Here is a 16,805-nt window from a genome sequence, read left to right as displayed (position 1 = left end):
GATATACGAGTCACGGTAAGGGTACACGTACATTGTGTAATCTCAGTCAATCTCAGTTTCCGCTATATAGATGACGTATTATTTTTAAACAATCCTAATTTAGGGGATTTGATACATCGCATCTACCCAAAAGAACTTGAGATAAAGGATACTACAGACACTGTGAAGTCAGCCTCATATCTTGACCTACACTTAGAAATCGATGGGTAAAGGAAAACTATTGACCAAACTTTACGACAAACGTAATGACTTTTCATTCAAAATTGTCAATTTTCCTTTCATCTGTGGCAACATCCCTTCGGCACCTGCGTATGGAGTGCTCATATCACAACTCAGACGTTATGCCAGAGCTTGCCGAAACTACGCAGACTTTTTGTATGCACTAGTCTAACAAATAGGCCTCTGGAACAGGGTTATGTTGCTACAATATTGAAGTCATCACTACAGAAGTTGTATGGTCGTCATCATGAACTCGTGGATCGTTATGGTGTATCCATCAGCACCATAAAAACTGATTTATTCAACGGGTCATAGTTTTCCTTTCCTCGTTTGTCTACTCCGGACCTTTTATGAGCAACTCGGCGGGTGTTACTAGAAATGCAGAGGACGCTTACGTGCACCTGGTCCATGCTCCCAGTTTTTAGTGGAGTCCGAGTTGCTCATTTGCTTTTGTTACTTTGTATGTATGATTTTAGTAACTTTATATTCTTTGTTGTGTATGTCTGTTTTCCATGTCTGGTCTTTGTCCCTGGATTACATTCTTTTGATTACCGCTATAACCTTGGTTCCCTTGATTACTCTTTTAAGAACCCTTAAAAGAAACCTGATAATTTAAATGGAGAAAGTGAAGTACATAAAACATAAGCTTCTGAGTAAGTTGTATTATTTTTCATCAGAATTCTACCCAAAACAATCATATAGCCTAGACAAAAATGCAAATATTACAACAACAAAATAAACCCGAAATTGGAGCGATTTACTTGGCGTATAATCATGTTTTTAACACTTTAAAAGAAATTATAAATTCATATTTTTTAATCCTCGACATAATACATTATATATAAGCATTTAGAATATAAAAAAAACTAATGTATTAAAAACTATGATAACTTGGGAGTAATTGGCAAGTAATGACACCGTCCACAAAACATGCATCGGGGAAGATTGTAGCTTCATAAAGTTTCTAGTACTTCTATATTCGTTAAGGTGGGCTTTGACATTTTAATATTTCTTATTTTATTGGACATGATAAAGAGATAGGAATTGCACATTATTTTCACACTTTCAAAAAGTGAATACTTGATTTTGTTATCTTGACAGATTACTGCCATCAACTTTAAACTCATCTTTTATTATGGAAATAACTTTTTCTGATATTCATAATCATTGCAATTGGCGGGTGATAATTACGATAAAGTCCTCAAAAAATTAAGTGAAACAGGTTTGAATCTCAACTAAATGTAGTAGATATGTAAACAACTAACGTATATAATATTTTTTCAAAATGATACCGTACAATTATGGTGTATTCTTATATGCCAGCATTGGTCAGGGCAAATCATTGAATTAATCTGGCCTGATGAAGTGCAATGGATAATGTACAAATGGAGTTTATGAAAGTGTATATAATACATTATATATAAGCATTTAGAATATAAAAAAACTAATGTATTAAAAACTATGATAACTTGGGAGTGATTGGCAAGTAATGACACCGTCCACAAAACATGCATCGGGAAAGATTGTAGCTTCATAAAGTTTCTAGTACTTCTATATTCGTTAAGGTGGGCTTTGACATTTTAATATTTCTTATTTTATTGGACATGATAAAGAGATAGGAATTGCACATTATTTTCACACTTTCAAAAAGTGAATACTTGATTTTGTTATCTTGACAGATTACTGCCATCAACTTTAAACTCATCTTTTATTATGGAAATAACTTTTTCTGATATTCATAATCATTGCAATAGGCGGGTGATAATTACGATAAAGTCCTTAAACTTTAAGTGAACCAGGTTTGAATCTCAACCAAATGTAGTAGATATGTAAACAGCTAACGTATATAATATTTTTTCAAAATGACACCGTACAATTATGGTGTATTCTTATATGCCAGCATTGGTCAGGGCACATCATTGAATTAATCTGGCCTGATGAAGTGCAAAGATGAATGTACAAATGGAGTTTATGAAAGTGTATATGAAACTACTAACTCAAAGACCTAACAGATTTGGTTGCATAGATTTCGTTTTTCGCTCGAGTTTGCTTTACAGCCTGGACACACTATAATTCTTTTGGTTATTATGTATACATGCAATATCACCACAAACTTCATAGATTATTCCTTTTATTTTTTTTAATTATTGACAATTCAGAAAGATACTCCATTTCATCACTTATTTTACCTGGGCTATCGACCGTGAATGTAGGTCTATTAAACCTCATCCCCCATATGTTAATAACTCCTCAACGCCACTCGACACGCTTCGGGGTAATTACTCTGGTTAATCTATTATTCGACCTTTTAACCTCTTGGTACAGAATATATTATTCATAAAGAAATAGAGAAATGTAATGTATTTTCTATGTTACGATCTGTTTTTGTTTTTTGTTTTTTTTTATGAAGTGTAAAATAGTGTAAAAACTTCGCAACGTTGTAAGATCTGTGAAAAACGCAAGGCAAATTATATGTTGTTATCTGTCAGGATTCGACATGTATGACAATACAACATGCACTCCAGCGCTAGACTTCTTCATTTATTCTTTTAACGGAAAAAGTTGACACATATCCAAATGGACAGATGTTGAACATAACCATTTATTCAGCAGTATAAATAAACATGAGGACGTACTTTCAGTAATATATAACCCGGTAAGTCGCCAAAATATCTTCTGATTGTAAAGATATCCGAGTAATTACTCAGAGGGCGTTTATTCGATTCATACCAAACTCGGCTAAAAAATCAAGGATGCTTGAGGTTTGTGCATGCAATTTTTGAAATTTCAAAATGGCCGCCAGAATAAATCCTGAACAAAATGAGAAAAAAATCTAAAATTACTGGAACTATTCAGATGTATGAAAGTAACTCAAATAGCAGTTCTGGAATTGCTGCCAACACAGGCATCAACAATTTTTTTTTCAAAATGGCCACTAAAATTGGCAAAATTTCAACATAGTTCGATTAAAATGAAATTCAATATCTAGGGTAAATATTGCCTTCTAAATTCAATGGCGGTTTCATAATTTGATTGATTCCGATTTGTTGCAGGTTTTTGCGACTTAAGTGTTGTGCAAGCAAACACAATATCAATTGCTTTTTTTAGTAGCTTCGTTATTGTTTATGTTTATATATTGTAGATAATTAATTCCCGTATTGTTTAATATCAAATTATAACTATATTCAGTATAATAAACAATAATATAAACCAACTTCAAAACAGAAGTATTTTGAAGAGTAATCAAGGGAACCAAGGTTATAGCACTAATCAAAAATATGTAATCTATGGACAAAGACCAGACATGGAAAACAGACAAACACCACAAAGAACATAAAGTAACTAAAGTCATACATACAAAGTAACAAAAGCAAATGAGCAACTCGGACTCTAATACAAACTGGGAGCATGACCAGGTGCACCGGTAGGATAGTGTCCTCTGCTTTTCTAGAAACACTCGCCGAGTTGCTCATAAAAAGCTCATATGCACTAGTACTGAAAAAAATGATCACATATTCTAGTTGACATGGATTATGAGCCAGTCTGCAGAAGGTAAAATCTTTCTGTTTTGTTTGTTTGTTTGTTTGTTTGACCTTTTTTTTTATAAATACATGTAATTCTTTTTTTAATTTAAGTGACATTATTTTTTGATTTACCAGTAACTTAACTGCTCAGTGGAAATAAATGATAAGTAAATAAGATAAATAAATACTGTGCATTTTATATTAAGTAAACTATCTTCCTTATTTTCTCTCTGCAACTTCAAATAAGATGCAAAGCCTTAGAATATTCAGTAGGCTATTTTAGCTGGCACGGTTGAAAAACGAGTATATCACACGCTACGTTTAAAAGTCAAAACTTATATTATACAGACACGTACCATGTGGATAGATAGCTACAACGGTCAGCAAAATCATTTTCCACCATAAATTTATTTGTCAAATGCCATTGTGACGTTGTCCATGTAGTTATAAAACAAATGATTTAATTCTTATACCTTTTAATATTTCTTGAAAATAAAAAAAAAATGTCAAACATGCATGCAAAAGTACGTGAACTGTCGACAGCAAAAGGAAAAAAAGACAACCCTTTTCTGGAGTCCTTTTATTTCCCGTATAAACCAAACCCATGTCTAAAGTAAACAAAGGGCTGGGTTTGAAGTTGATTTGGTTTACACATCCTTTATACAATTTTCTTACAATTGTAGAGGTGTATATTTTCATGATAATTTGTTGCATGTCTAGATAAGCATATTTTGATTTAGTCATTGTACCGTGGGTCTTATATCCAGAAGATTATCTTTATTACGATTTTAAGGGGTTTACTATAGGAAAGGTGATGAAGTACAGCATCATGTTACCCATGTGGGATGTTTTTTTTTAAGTAGTTGTCAAAGTTTTTGATTTATTGGAAATTGGTGCTAAGTTGGTATTGAATTTGGGCTTAATTTAGGTCAATTATGTACGATATGATAATTAATAGTTGGTGTAAAATTGGTGTTGAACAGTATATTACGGGTTTGACTTTGAGTTTTTTGGGGGCGAAGAAAAGAAGGAGCAAAGGGGAATGTGCGATTGGAGATTTGATGTTGAAGAATATACGGTTACAGACTGAATGTAAGATTGGATCTTTTTTATGTGGTTAAGGGATGTGTTTTTGGAAACAAGTGATGCAAGGGGAATACTGTTTTTTGAGAGTAGCAACTTGCCGTAAATAGTTATTGTTGGTGATGTTTCTTTGACGTTTTGATGTTTACTTGCCTTAACATGAAGTATTTGTATTCCGGACAATATATTCCGAGGTTCCGGATAATGGTCCGAGGTTATTGTGAATTATTGACGTTAATATAACTTGCCTTAACAGGAAGTTATCGTGTTCCGGACAATGGTCCGAGGTGCAGGAAGTTATCGCTAGTCCTTGTCTGTGATGTTGTTACCTGTGACATGTGGATCCAATCCGTATTAAGGAATTTAAGAGCGTTTGGAGAATAATTTGTTTGAGCGCACTACATATGTGAGTTTGCGAAATTTCCTGTTGCCAAAATAACTTTTCATCCTGTAACATGTATTTTCTCTGTAATCGTAATAAACTGTAGATTAGTGACAATGCTCCTTATTTTGTGACCCGCCTGGAAATGTGAACAACTTAACGTATGTAGTTAAAACATTCCAGCCAAGAGCTTTGCAGATACTCGGCCGCCATGGCACCATCAAGTGATGAAATATTTTATTAAACTATCAAGTTATGAATAGTAAACTAGTTTATTATTCACTTTTCAATAGTGAAAAGTAAACTATATTCCAACTTCAGTCCGGTGATTTTTTAAATATCAGGCTACTGCCATGACACTGAAAAAGTAAACAAGTCCCAATGACGTTAGATTGAATCAACTGACATTGTCAATAAACAGAATAACATCAGTTTATAACATCGTGACATTACATCACCACTTGGACTCCAAGTGAATGTTTCTGTCTAGTCTTCAGAATTGCTTTTATCTTGCTTTCATTTAAGTTAATCTATAAGAGGTTGGCAAATAATTTTACCATCATGCATTTTACTGTAAGAAACTTTTGAACAACAGTTCTGCGTCTTTCCTTAACTACGATTTCCACAGAGTCCATATTATGGCTGATCCTGCGTGTAGTTGCGGTTCTCCCATTGAAATTGTCTACCATTTTTTTATAGCAAAAAATATACAGAAAACCGTATTATACTATTCGAGAGTTTACGCTTTATTCCTTTAAGAATGGATGTTTCACTGTTTACCATGGGCAGTACTGATCTAACGTACGAAGAAAATATACTTATTGTTGATTGTATCTTTATATTTATTAAAAGGTCAAAAAGATTTCTGACCTAATATTATTATGGAAGTAAAACCAGTGTCACACAAGAACAGCGCATTCACCCGTCCATTTTATGTTTCTCTTCATTTTTGTACATATATTTCTGAAACTTTGGTGTTTTTTAAAATTGTTTGTTCATTGTATTGGTCTTTTAGTTATTTTTATTTATTTTTCATTGTACTGTTGTTTTTTCTTGTAAAATCTAATTCAGAATTGTATTTTTTATATTCATAATGATTTTATGCGTGCCCTCAACGTTGTAATATTCTTATATATGCATTGCATATTAAACTACGATACTACTTGTCTTTATTCAAACTCCACATTTGAACTGTGTTCATTTGAATATTCTCTACCATCATTATGATTCACATTTATTTGAAAGATGAACAAATATCGTTGTCATTAAGATTGTCATTAGAAAAATCTATCGTACACTTATGTTTGATATAATCTATGGTGGATTTTAATTTCCTTCCTTTAATTTAATTTCTTTTAAATGATAAACCTCCTTATGTCCCTATAATTATTTATATTTTATTATATTTTAAAATTAACATAGAATATAGGCAATACACAGTGATCAATAAAATTTTTCTACTTACATGTGGATATTGCCTAGTAAATAGCTGTGTTTCATTGACACAAAAACATCACGTGTAAAACCGATTATCCAATAAGATAAGTGTATTTTAATGATATACACAGTAAATGTAATTATTATAAATGCCATTCATTGCATCTTTTCCCTGTTTACCACACGTTCTTTTTCATGATCATTCGCTAAACTCAGATAATAGAACCTCTCTGTTCAACATGGTGTTTGCCATATTCAGATTTTTCATGTTATTAAGGTCATGAATACATCAAATTGGATGGAATTAATGGTCAGTTTCTCTATAGTTCATTGAACGCATTCTTATGAAATTGATTGGTCTTCTTTTAACACCATATGAAAGGACAGAAAATAAATTATATTCAAGGAAACATACTCAACTGTATTTTAATGTATTAGATCATAGAAACATCAGCCCACAGTTTGGCACGTAACCCTACTCGTACACATTAATTATTCTGATTCTAAGCAAAACCGTTCATCACTTTATCTCTTATTTACCATTAGCATTGTTTTGGGGCAGTGACTATCAATTCAAAGTATTTGGTATAACTTATAAGAAATTAAACCAGCGACGTAGTTTTTCAAAAGTAGTGAAGAAATAGTAATTGTTATAGGCATCGGTATTAATTTTTGCAATTGCTAATGTTCGCGGATTCAAGACCATATTCGCGGGTTTCAATTTTCGCGGTTTCACAAAATGATTATCGTTTTATTGTGTTTTAATAAAATTTATAATCGGGTACTATTTTTTGTGCTTTGCTGTCCACCGTGAAATAGCGAAATTTACTTTACCACGGAATTAAATACATTTGCAGTATTTTTGCAAAAATACGTGGCACACGTATTTATCCACCATCTAAAACAGTTTACTCTAGCGGTCAAATAATGAGACGTGGTTACGTCGTTCATCTAAATGTTACCAATTATAAATCATATTAATTTTTTTCGTGTAAATAGTCATATAAATAATTTTGAATATATCTAGATAGTAGCATTTGCATTGTACAAAAACTTGGTACAAATATGGAGTAAATTGAAATGTGTATAGGTGTAAATTGTTCCTTTTGATTCATTATTTGAAACTTGTTTTGCTTGTTGTCTTGTCTCGTCTTATTTATTACTCTTTGGGTAAGTTTTGCATGCCCAGGTTTTGGGTGCATATGCCCTTTAGTCTTTACATTTTGTCAATGATTTTGTCAATGTATGAAATATATTTGCCTGAATCAGATGTAATTGAATAAAATTTTAATTGGAAGAACGTAAAACGCATAAAATTCGTACATATAAATGTTCAACGTTATAACGTCATTTATAACTTAGGCCTATTGGTGATCTTAGTAAGTATTTATTATGTTCAGCTCATTTACCTTAGTTACTTTGTATGTATGATTTTAGTTACTTTATGTTCTTTGTTGTGAATGTCTGTTTCCCATGTCTGGTCTTTGTCCCTGGATTACATTATTTTGATTACCGCTATAACCTTGGTTCCCTTGATTACTCTTTTATAGGGGTTATACATTTGTTGCCTTTACCATATCTGCTCCATTTTCTAGCATCGTAATTTTTTTAACGTTAAAGATTAATCCAATGTTGTAATATGCAAGAAAAGTGAGATGGGGAGTTCTAACTTATTGCGAAAATACCGTAAAATAGCGATTACAAAATAAATAGAGATAAAAAAAATCATGTAATTTGATGGAAATTCAGCACGTTGCCTAAATCATTTATTTCAAAGTATTAAATAAATAACGTTACAAACCAGGGTCACAATGCCCTTGCATTGGTGTTAGCATTTAAACTTGGATTTTATAGAGTAGTAATGAAATACATGCAGTACAATTTATTTAGAACAAAAAACGTTGTAACATGATAATGAAAAATCACCAAACATATGGATTGATGGACAAAAGGTGTATGGTATAATAAAAACTAGTTACGCAGCATGCAAGAATTATAAACACGTCATTATCTGAAGCCATTGAAATGAATAACTATAATATAATATTTTTTTTTTCAAATGACACTGTACAAATTGCACTTATTGGAGATTTTAATGCAAGAACATCTAACGGTCGAGATTTTTTTGTTGAAGATGAAAGAATATTAAAATATCTAAATCCTGAAGATGAAGAATTTGAAGTGAATTATAATTCCTTTAAAATTATAGAGAGTAAAAACATTCCTTTAGATAGATATAGTAGTGACAGGGGTAGACTTAACAACTATGGTAAACTTTTGGCAAAGATGTAGTTTATTTATTTGCAATGGTCGATTTTTTTTCAGATCGTTACATAGGTAGAGCAACATGTAAATACTCAAGTATTGTGAATTATTTGTTGGTTTCACCAATCCTGTTTGATTTTATTTCTGATTTTGGTGTTGATGATTTCAATCCGATGTTCTCTGATATCCACAGTAGCTTATTTTTCACTTTTAATTTTAACACAATGTCACCAAACCAAGGCAATGATAAAAGTTATAGTTCTGATAGAATAACATTGAACCCTCCTAAATTGGATAGGTTTTTTGGAAGTATTGTCTACCACACGCGAACAACTGCAGACGATCGAACAATTATTGGCGGAAATTAATGTTGAAAATGTGACGTCTGAAAAAATTAACAACCTTGTTAGTGTTCTAAGTCAAATACTTATTTCTTCAGCAGAAAAAAACGTTTGGTATTAGCACCAATAAAGGTAAGGTTACTACCATAATAAGCCGTGGTTCAACTAAGATTGTAAAGATAAACGAGAGATGTTCAACAAAGCTAGGACTACATTTAATAGAAACAATTCTACGAAAACAAAGACGAGATGAATAAATTGGCTAAAGAATAAAAATAACGATTACCAAAAATATGCAGAAAAATGTTCAAATGACAGAGCAAGAAGTTGTTGATGCCATCAAGAATATTAAAAACGGAGAGGCTGCAGGTCCAGACAATATTATAAACGATACTTTTTTTTTAAAAACTATGATGAGAATTTGATATCTATTTATTTTTAGCTATTTAATATAATTTTTGATTCAGGTGTCATACCAGAGTCTTGGACAACTGGTATCGTTATACCAGTATATAAAAATAAGGGTTCTAAGACAGATTCAATTAATTATAGACCTGTCACTTTGATCAGCTGTTTTGGAAAAGTTTTCACATTCATTATGAACATGCGACTTAGTTCACTTGCAAGTGAAATTAATTTGATTGCAGAAAATGAAGCAGGCTTCAGAAAAGGTTACTAAACAGTTGACAACAACTTTGTATTGCATGCTCTGGTGGGATTATATTTGGCATTTGGAGAGAAACTTTTTTGTTCTTTTATTGATTTTAAAAAGGCGTTTGATTATTTGTCTTGTCTTTGGGAAAAGCTGCCAAATTATGATATAGAAGGGGAGGGTTTCAAAGTGATTTATAATATGTACCAAGGAATCATGTGTTAGATATTATGGTTGTGAATCGGATTTCTTTCCATGTTTTACAGGTGTCAGACGAGGTGAAAATTTATCACCTTTTCTCTTTAGTATATGTTTGAATGATTTAGAGGATTATTTTAAAAGTTTACAAGGTCAAGGGTTAGATACGGTTAAAACTAAATTTAGTGAACTTCATATTTGTATTGAGTTATTTGTGATTTTGTAAGCCGACGATACAGTTATTGTATCAGAATCACAAGAAGGCATGCAAAGATCTTTAAATATTTTTCAGTCGTACTGTGATATATGGAAGCTGGAAGTAAACGCTTCTAAAAAAGTTTTGTTTTCGGTAAAGGAAAGTGCAATGATGATTTATTATTTACTTTTTACGGCGAAAATTTAGTACGTGTTGATTCTTTTTCATATTTAGGTGTTATATTCAAGTATAATGGTTCTTTTATAGAAACTAGAAAGAAAATGATAAATCAATCACAAAAAGCTTTACACTTTATTTATAGATGTATGCAAAATAAAAATATTCCAACAGACTGACAATTAAAAATGTTTGATTCAATTATTGAACCAATTTTATTATGTGGTTGCGAAGTCTTGGGCTATGAAAATTTAAAATTGATTGACCAAGTACATTTAAAATATTGTAAGCGAATATTGAAAGTACGAAATACTACTCCAAAGTTTTGTGTCTATGGAGCATTGGGAAGATTTCCACTAGAAAATCGTGTAAAAATGAGAATGGCATCTTAATTGAGCAAACTTACGTCCGATGAATCTAAATTAAGCAGTATTCTTTATAAACTTCTGTTAAATCTTAATGATCAGTATTCTTTCAAATGGGTTAATTGTATAAAATTTTTATTTAACAATACTGGTCTTGGGTATATCTTTGTGAATCAATCAGATTTTTATCAAAAAATGTATTTTAAGCAGATTTTATCAGATCATTTTATTGCAAGATGGAATAACGAAATTTCAACATCTTCTAGGGGACAGTTTTATGAATCTTGAAATTTGGTTTAGAGAAATATTTAATTCGGTTGAATGAAAATGTCAAACTGAATGTCAGTTTGAGAAAGAGATTTTTACCAGATTACTATATCAAATATCCAAGTTTAGTTAAAACGGAAAGTTTGCTATCAATTTGTAACGTTGAGGTTTACAAACGACTTTGTATGTTTATAAATAAAATGATTAGCTGCATTATTTTGAAACCATGCATAATTATATTGTCTATTGTTATTGGGAATACTATATTATTATTTTATTACGTTGAATGTATTCTTTTATGTGTATAAAATACAAGACGCTCATGTTACATGTTCATTATATCTGAGTTATCTTATTAAAATCCTGAAAATATCTTTAATTTGAGTCATTGGGATACCAAGTTTTTCTAGAACTTTAGGTCTTACATTTAACAATCAAGAATCGCCTTCAATTCATTAACATCATCCATGCTTATAGGAAATGAGCTGAATACTTTAACAATGGAGGACTTCTCAGCTGTGAACTTAGCCATTGATTCGAATGTTGAGTTAATTTTAGTTAAAGACCTTTTCATAGATTCAAGTTGCGCATCAGTGATGGGTTTGTTTTCTTTATTTGGTTAGCGAAATCAGCAGCTATTCTTTTCAGATTACCAATACCCTAAAAAGAGAAAAAAAAAACTGATATATGCGAAATAAATTCAACTGCATGTTGTTAAGAAGACACAAAAAAATCTTGACGACAAACTCTTTTGAAAACAAAATCGCCCAAGTAGTCGACATGAAATTAGTATTTGATGTGATCATATCGGGTTTTTTGTTGGCCTCTATAGATTTAAATATGACATGCACGCTCTATTTTAGCTGAAAATCTTACAATTATAAATACTCCCGTTTTTTGTTTTACTTATTGTACCACAGTGTAGTAATCAAAAACACAGTCATTTGAACATTATTATATTGACAGGAACGTGTCCCAAAACGGAGCAGTGTAAAAACTACCACATCTCAAACATATATTTAATTCTAAACATGCATGTATAGATAACAGTTTTTTTATCGAATGCTCCATGTGTTTTGCGCTTCGATAATGCACATGTTGAATTAACTTTGATATTTAAACTTTGGACTTCTTCCAGCCAAAACGTTGGAATACAAACATTACTCTGCAGATCACAAAATGAAAACTTCATGTTGGAATTCATCATAGCAATAAATTTAGAGAAAACGTATGTAAACAGGGCATAAGTTATTTGTTTTTTTTTTTTTTTGAAGATGCAAAATGTTCCATGCACAACTTAAAGCAATATTTAACTAATATATCAGAAGTTATTAGTGCATTCTGGTGTATAATTAAAATGCAATAAATTACAATGAAATATCGTGTACTTACAGCAATCAGCGGTTTCATGAATTTTCCCAATATACCAGAATCAACCTTAATGTCCATTCCCTCAAGGTTAACGGTGTCATTTTTGTGTTCATTGAGCCAATTACTTATGGCTGTCATTTTATTTTCCATTTTCGACAATACAATAATGTAACTTTTAAGTCTATGGTACTTCTTTGAGCTACCTGTGGCTGCATGAATAATCGCTTCTGCAGCTTTGAAAACAGAATCAATTGCGAAAAACTCCTTTATGAATTTGCTTAACTTTGCGATAGATGCCAACACTTTTGCTGTAGTGTCAGCTGCTGCTTCTGATGCTGCTTCAGCCGCTGCTTCAGCTGCTGATTCTTCTGCGGCCTCTGCTGCTGCCTCCGCGGCTGCCTCTGCAGCTGCCTCTGCAGCTGCCTCTGCTGCCGCCTCTGCAGCTGCCTCTGCCGCCGCCTCTGCTGCAGCGGAAGCAAGAGTTACAGTGACGTCGATGATGATGCCAATAACTATACCCATTCTAGAACTCTGTTGAAAAGATTACGGGGACTTTTATAATATCTGAAAAAAAATACGTGCTTGTGTAAAAAAGCCTACACGATCAAAGTGACTTGAAACAAGATAAAATTAATGCTTTCGTGCATTTATTAATTAACAATAACACCTGACCTTTTATAAAACTAATCACACAATGAATACACTGTGTTGTATGTATTATATCAGTTAAACAGACCAGAGAATCAAAATATTATACTCGAACTCCCCTCAGCCTGTTTGCAGTTTTTTAGATTAATTTTTTTTATTACTCAAAAATTCCTTTAAAAAACTTGCCATTTTATTTATGTCGTTCTGTACTACAATTCTCATACAATTATTTCTCGTTCTTGCCTACGAGATTGAAAAAAATCCAAATTTATTTTTTTCCTACGAGAATTTTGTACTGAACATTTTGTTTATCCGCCATCTTGTTTCAATGGATATTTTGACGTGTTCCCTATTTCCTCGCAATTGAAGAGCTGAAATACCATGATTTGCCGCCATATTTCTGGTTCCCTGCTAATTCTTGTGGTATGTCTCATATTAAGTATCAGTTGCAGCAATTTCATTCGGAACTTCTGGTTACTAAAGGTAAAGAGCAGAAATATGGCGGGAAATCATGGTATTTCAGCTCTTCAATTGTGAGATAATAGGGAACATTTCAAAATATCCATAGAAACAAGATGGCGGATAAACAATACGTTCAGTGCAAAATTATCGTAGAAAAAATAAATATGGAAATATTTCGATCATGGAGGTAAGAACGAGAAATAATTGTATGAAAGTTGTAGTACTGAACGACATGAATTAAATGGCATTTTTTTAAAAGGAACTTATGTGTAATTTAATAGATAATTTTAAAAAATGCAAACAGGCTGAGGTGAATTTGAGTATATAACTTGTTGATCCATTACTCTAAACGTCATCTTTGAAATACAAACTCAAGTGAAAGTTGGACTTGATTTTACAAATATCAAGGATATGTAAACTCTGCTTAATATTGAAATAATAAAAAAAATGGCATAAATTGTCCCTGCCACTATTGACATTCTTACATCTGTCTACCATCCAGAACCGAGAAAGTCATATTCGTGCTTCATGGCTATATCTAGGCAATATGTATACAGTAAAGGTCTATTTCAGTGTATATTGTATATTACAATATGATGATTTTCTCAGAAAACAATTATGGTTGTGTAACAAAGAGGATGTGTTTAAAAAGTATTTTCTGACAGTCTGATCTGTTGTAAGTGTACACTTCCTATTTTAACTGATAAAAAGTGTATTTGATAAAGTCATCAACTAGAAATAAGATAACAACAGGAAACATATTGCAACATAAGTGAGAGAAAGAGAGATAGAAAAAACTAATAACACGGGCTCAAGTGCACATGTTGAAATATAACATGCATCCTCTTCTTAATTAGACATTTTAAACCTTATATATACTCGTTAAGTTGATAAAACAATAAACCACTTGTGTTGTTATCGTTTTCATGGCAATTTACAATTTGTCACTGTTTCTAGTTGATCTTTATTATCAAGAAGTTGGCCAACAACTCTAATTTGTATTTTCAATCTTCAAGTTACAACTAAAATTGTGTAGGTTATTGCTACAGATACAAAACGATCAGAACATATTGATCTACTTCGCGTCTCCTAGAATTGCCTCGTTTGCCTGCCCAAGGTAAATGCTTCGCTAAGCAACATCTTTGAAAGCATCGTCCTTCGGGATTGTTTTCTGGTTATTTTTTTCAGGCAATTAGTTTATTCTCTGTATTCGTTTCTTTCTCTCGTACTGATTTGAGGAGTTGAGGTTCTTGGTTTATGTCGGTTACAAACTGCATACAACACCTTTTTTTTAATTGTATTATAATGAAAAATATCATATTTGAAAAACAGAGCTTTCAATATATCATGCCACTGGATAAAAGAGTTATTGTGTGAAAACAGAATATCAGTAACGTTTTCAACGTTTGAATGTTGGTGAAATATAGACATATATGTTGCTATATACGCGATAGCTATTAAATAATAGAAGAATTTAACTGACGAAGGTGTCTAAACTTTATTACCGACTCGTTCTGATTTTCAAATAGCTTTCTCATAACAAAATATCATATTTTTTCCCCAAATTTCCAACTTGATTAAAAAAAACTTACAAAAATGGCAGTATAATTTATTTCTAATTTTCTGTTTTTGTGATTTTGGCTTAGAGAACTTTGGTAAGACTTGTTACTGGTTATACAACTTTACCTCACAATCGCAAAATAAAACAGAGATTAAGGTTCTAAATCTAAAACAAAAAAAAAAATAACAAAAAAAAAAAAAAAATAATAATAATAAAAAAAAAATAACAGAATAAAAAACGTGCATGGAAGATTCATTTCTATTTTTGGGAAAGTTCAGGAATGCATTATTAAGTTTGTCCGATATGAACACTTCCCGTAATGTTTCAGTTGATGGGGAAATAATGCATTTATTGGAATTCTTAAGTTTGTATATGTGCTTCCCTAATCTTGACTTAGGAAGAATGTGAACTTTTGCAGGGAACATATTTAATTTTCATATTGAATATGTGATACAAACTTTCTTGTACAAATAATACTATTTCAGTTTAATAGAGTGTGAATAAAAATATGATCTTCTTCCTTTGAGATCATGAAAGGTGAAACATTGTGTTCGTCCAGAGAAGTGATTATTATATTTTGTTTTTTTTTAAATTTAAATCAAGAACATTAACTCTAAAAACATTATTTCGGAAAAAGGAGAAAAGAGAATAACAGAAGAATCACTCATCTAGATAAAAAAAAAATAGTATTAATGCAAAAGCAGAATAAGAAAAAAATAAGGATTGATGATTTTATCAAATTTAAAACCATAACGGTATGTGGTTTTACAGGAGTTTAACTTCAACATTTGGTAACCAGAAATTATCAAAGAACCCGGCACATATTTCGGTACAATAAATACAACTGGTCGACGATATTAGGAAATTTTTGCTAAATTAGAACAAAATGTGATTAAGCTGGATAATGGATGCAAAGTAAAGGCATATACTCACTTGAATCTTTAGTAAATAATTCTCATAAAACAGAAGAAAGAAATAGTGTAGCTTTCCATTCAATATTTCGAACAATATACAAATATTGAGATTGTGTCCTTCCTCCCACTTAAGTTGTTATACGTTTCCTGTTGATTACCTATTTTTGGTCAATGATAAATGATAAGGTCAGAGTTGCAAAATAATTGACAAAGAAGTAAATTTTCAATATACAAAACTGTACATTAAACTTTTATACGCATACGTAAACCTATTCCCCTAATCAAGCCGTACAAATACCCCGACTGATGTAGCCTTGACCTTTCAAAACGTTGCATAAAATGTTGCACCACAAACAGAGACGAATTTGATAACATGAAAAGTGTTTCCAAAATATAAAGATACTTCTTATTTCAAATGTCTATTTCCACAGAAAGGCTCTTATTTCATGCACATTACAATAGCAGGAAATTAAAATATTACATGTATTACATGCAACGATTAAAAAGACGCTTTGAAAACGGGAAAATGAAGAGAGGGAATTAAATAACGTGGAAATAGCGGCTTTTCCAAAAAAAAAGGGCGACTTGAAAATAAGCATTTTTTTTAAAATTCACCTTAATCATTCTATACAGGTCATTTGTCACTGTTTCTAGTTTATCTTTACTATCAAGAAGTTGGCCAACAACTCTAATTTGCATTTTCAATCTTCAAGTTACAACTAAAATTGTGTAGGTTATTGCTG

The 16,805-nt window shown here is 31.6% G+C and overlaps 1 pseudogene across 1 annotated transcript; it reads right to left on the bottom strand.

Moving 5' to 3' along the window:
• Positions 1 to 10,595: 10,595 nt before the first annotated feature.
• Positions 10,596 to 16,798, bottom strand: LOC148621365 (uncharacterized; annotated as a pseudogene). Its single transcript, XR_015921165.1, has 3 exons — positions 16,082 to 16,798; positions 12,499 to 13,041; positions 10,596 to 11,766 (listed from the first exon to the last, which is right to left on the bottom strand). The product of XR_015921165.1 is annotated as an uncharacterized LOC148621365 (transcript).
• Between the last annotated feature and the right edge of the window lie 7 nt (positions 16,799 to 16,805).

This window comes from Perna viridis, chromosome 3, assembly GCF_037379345.1.
Source record: "Perna viridis isolate PV_CMFRI_1.1 ecotype Kerala chromosome 3, ASM3737934v1, whole genome shotgun sequence".
Taxonomy (NCBI): domain Eukaryota; kingdom Metazoa; phylum Mollusca; class Bivalvia; order Mytilida; family Mytilidae; genus Perna; species Perna viridis.
This window is presented reverse-complemented; position numbering and strand designations above follow the sequence as displayed.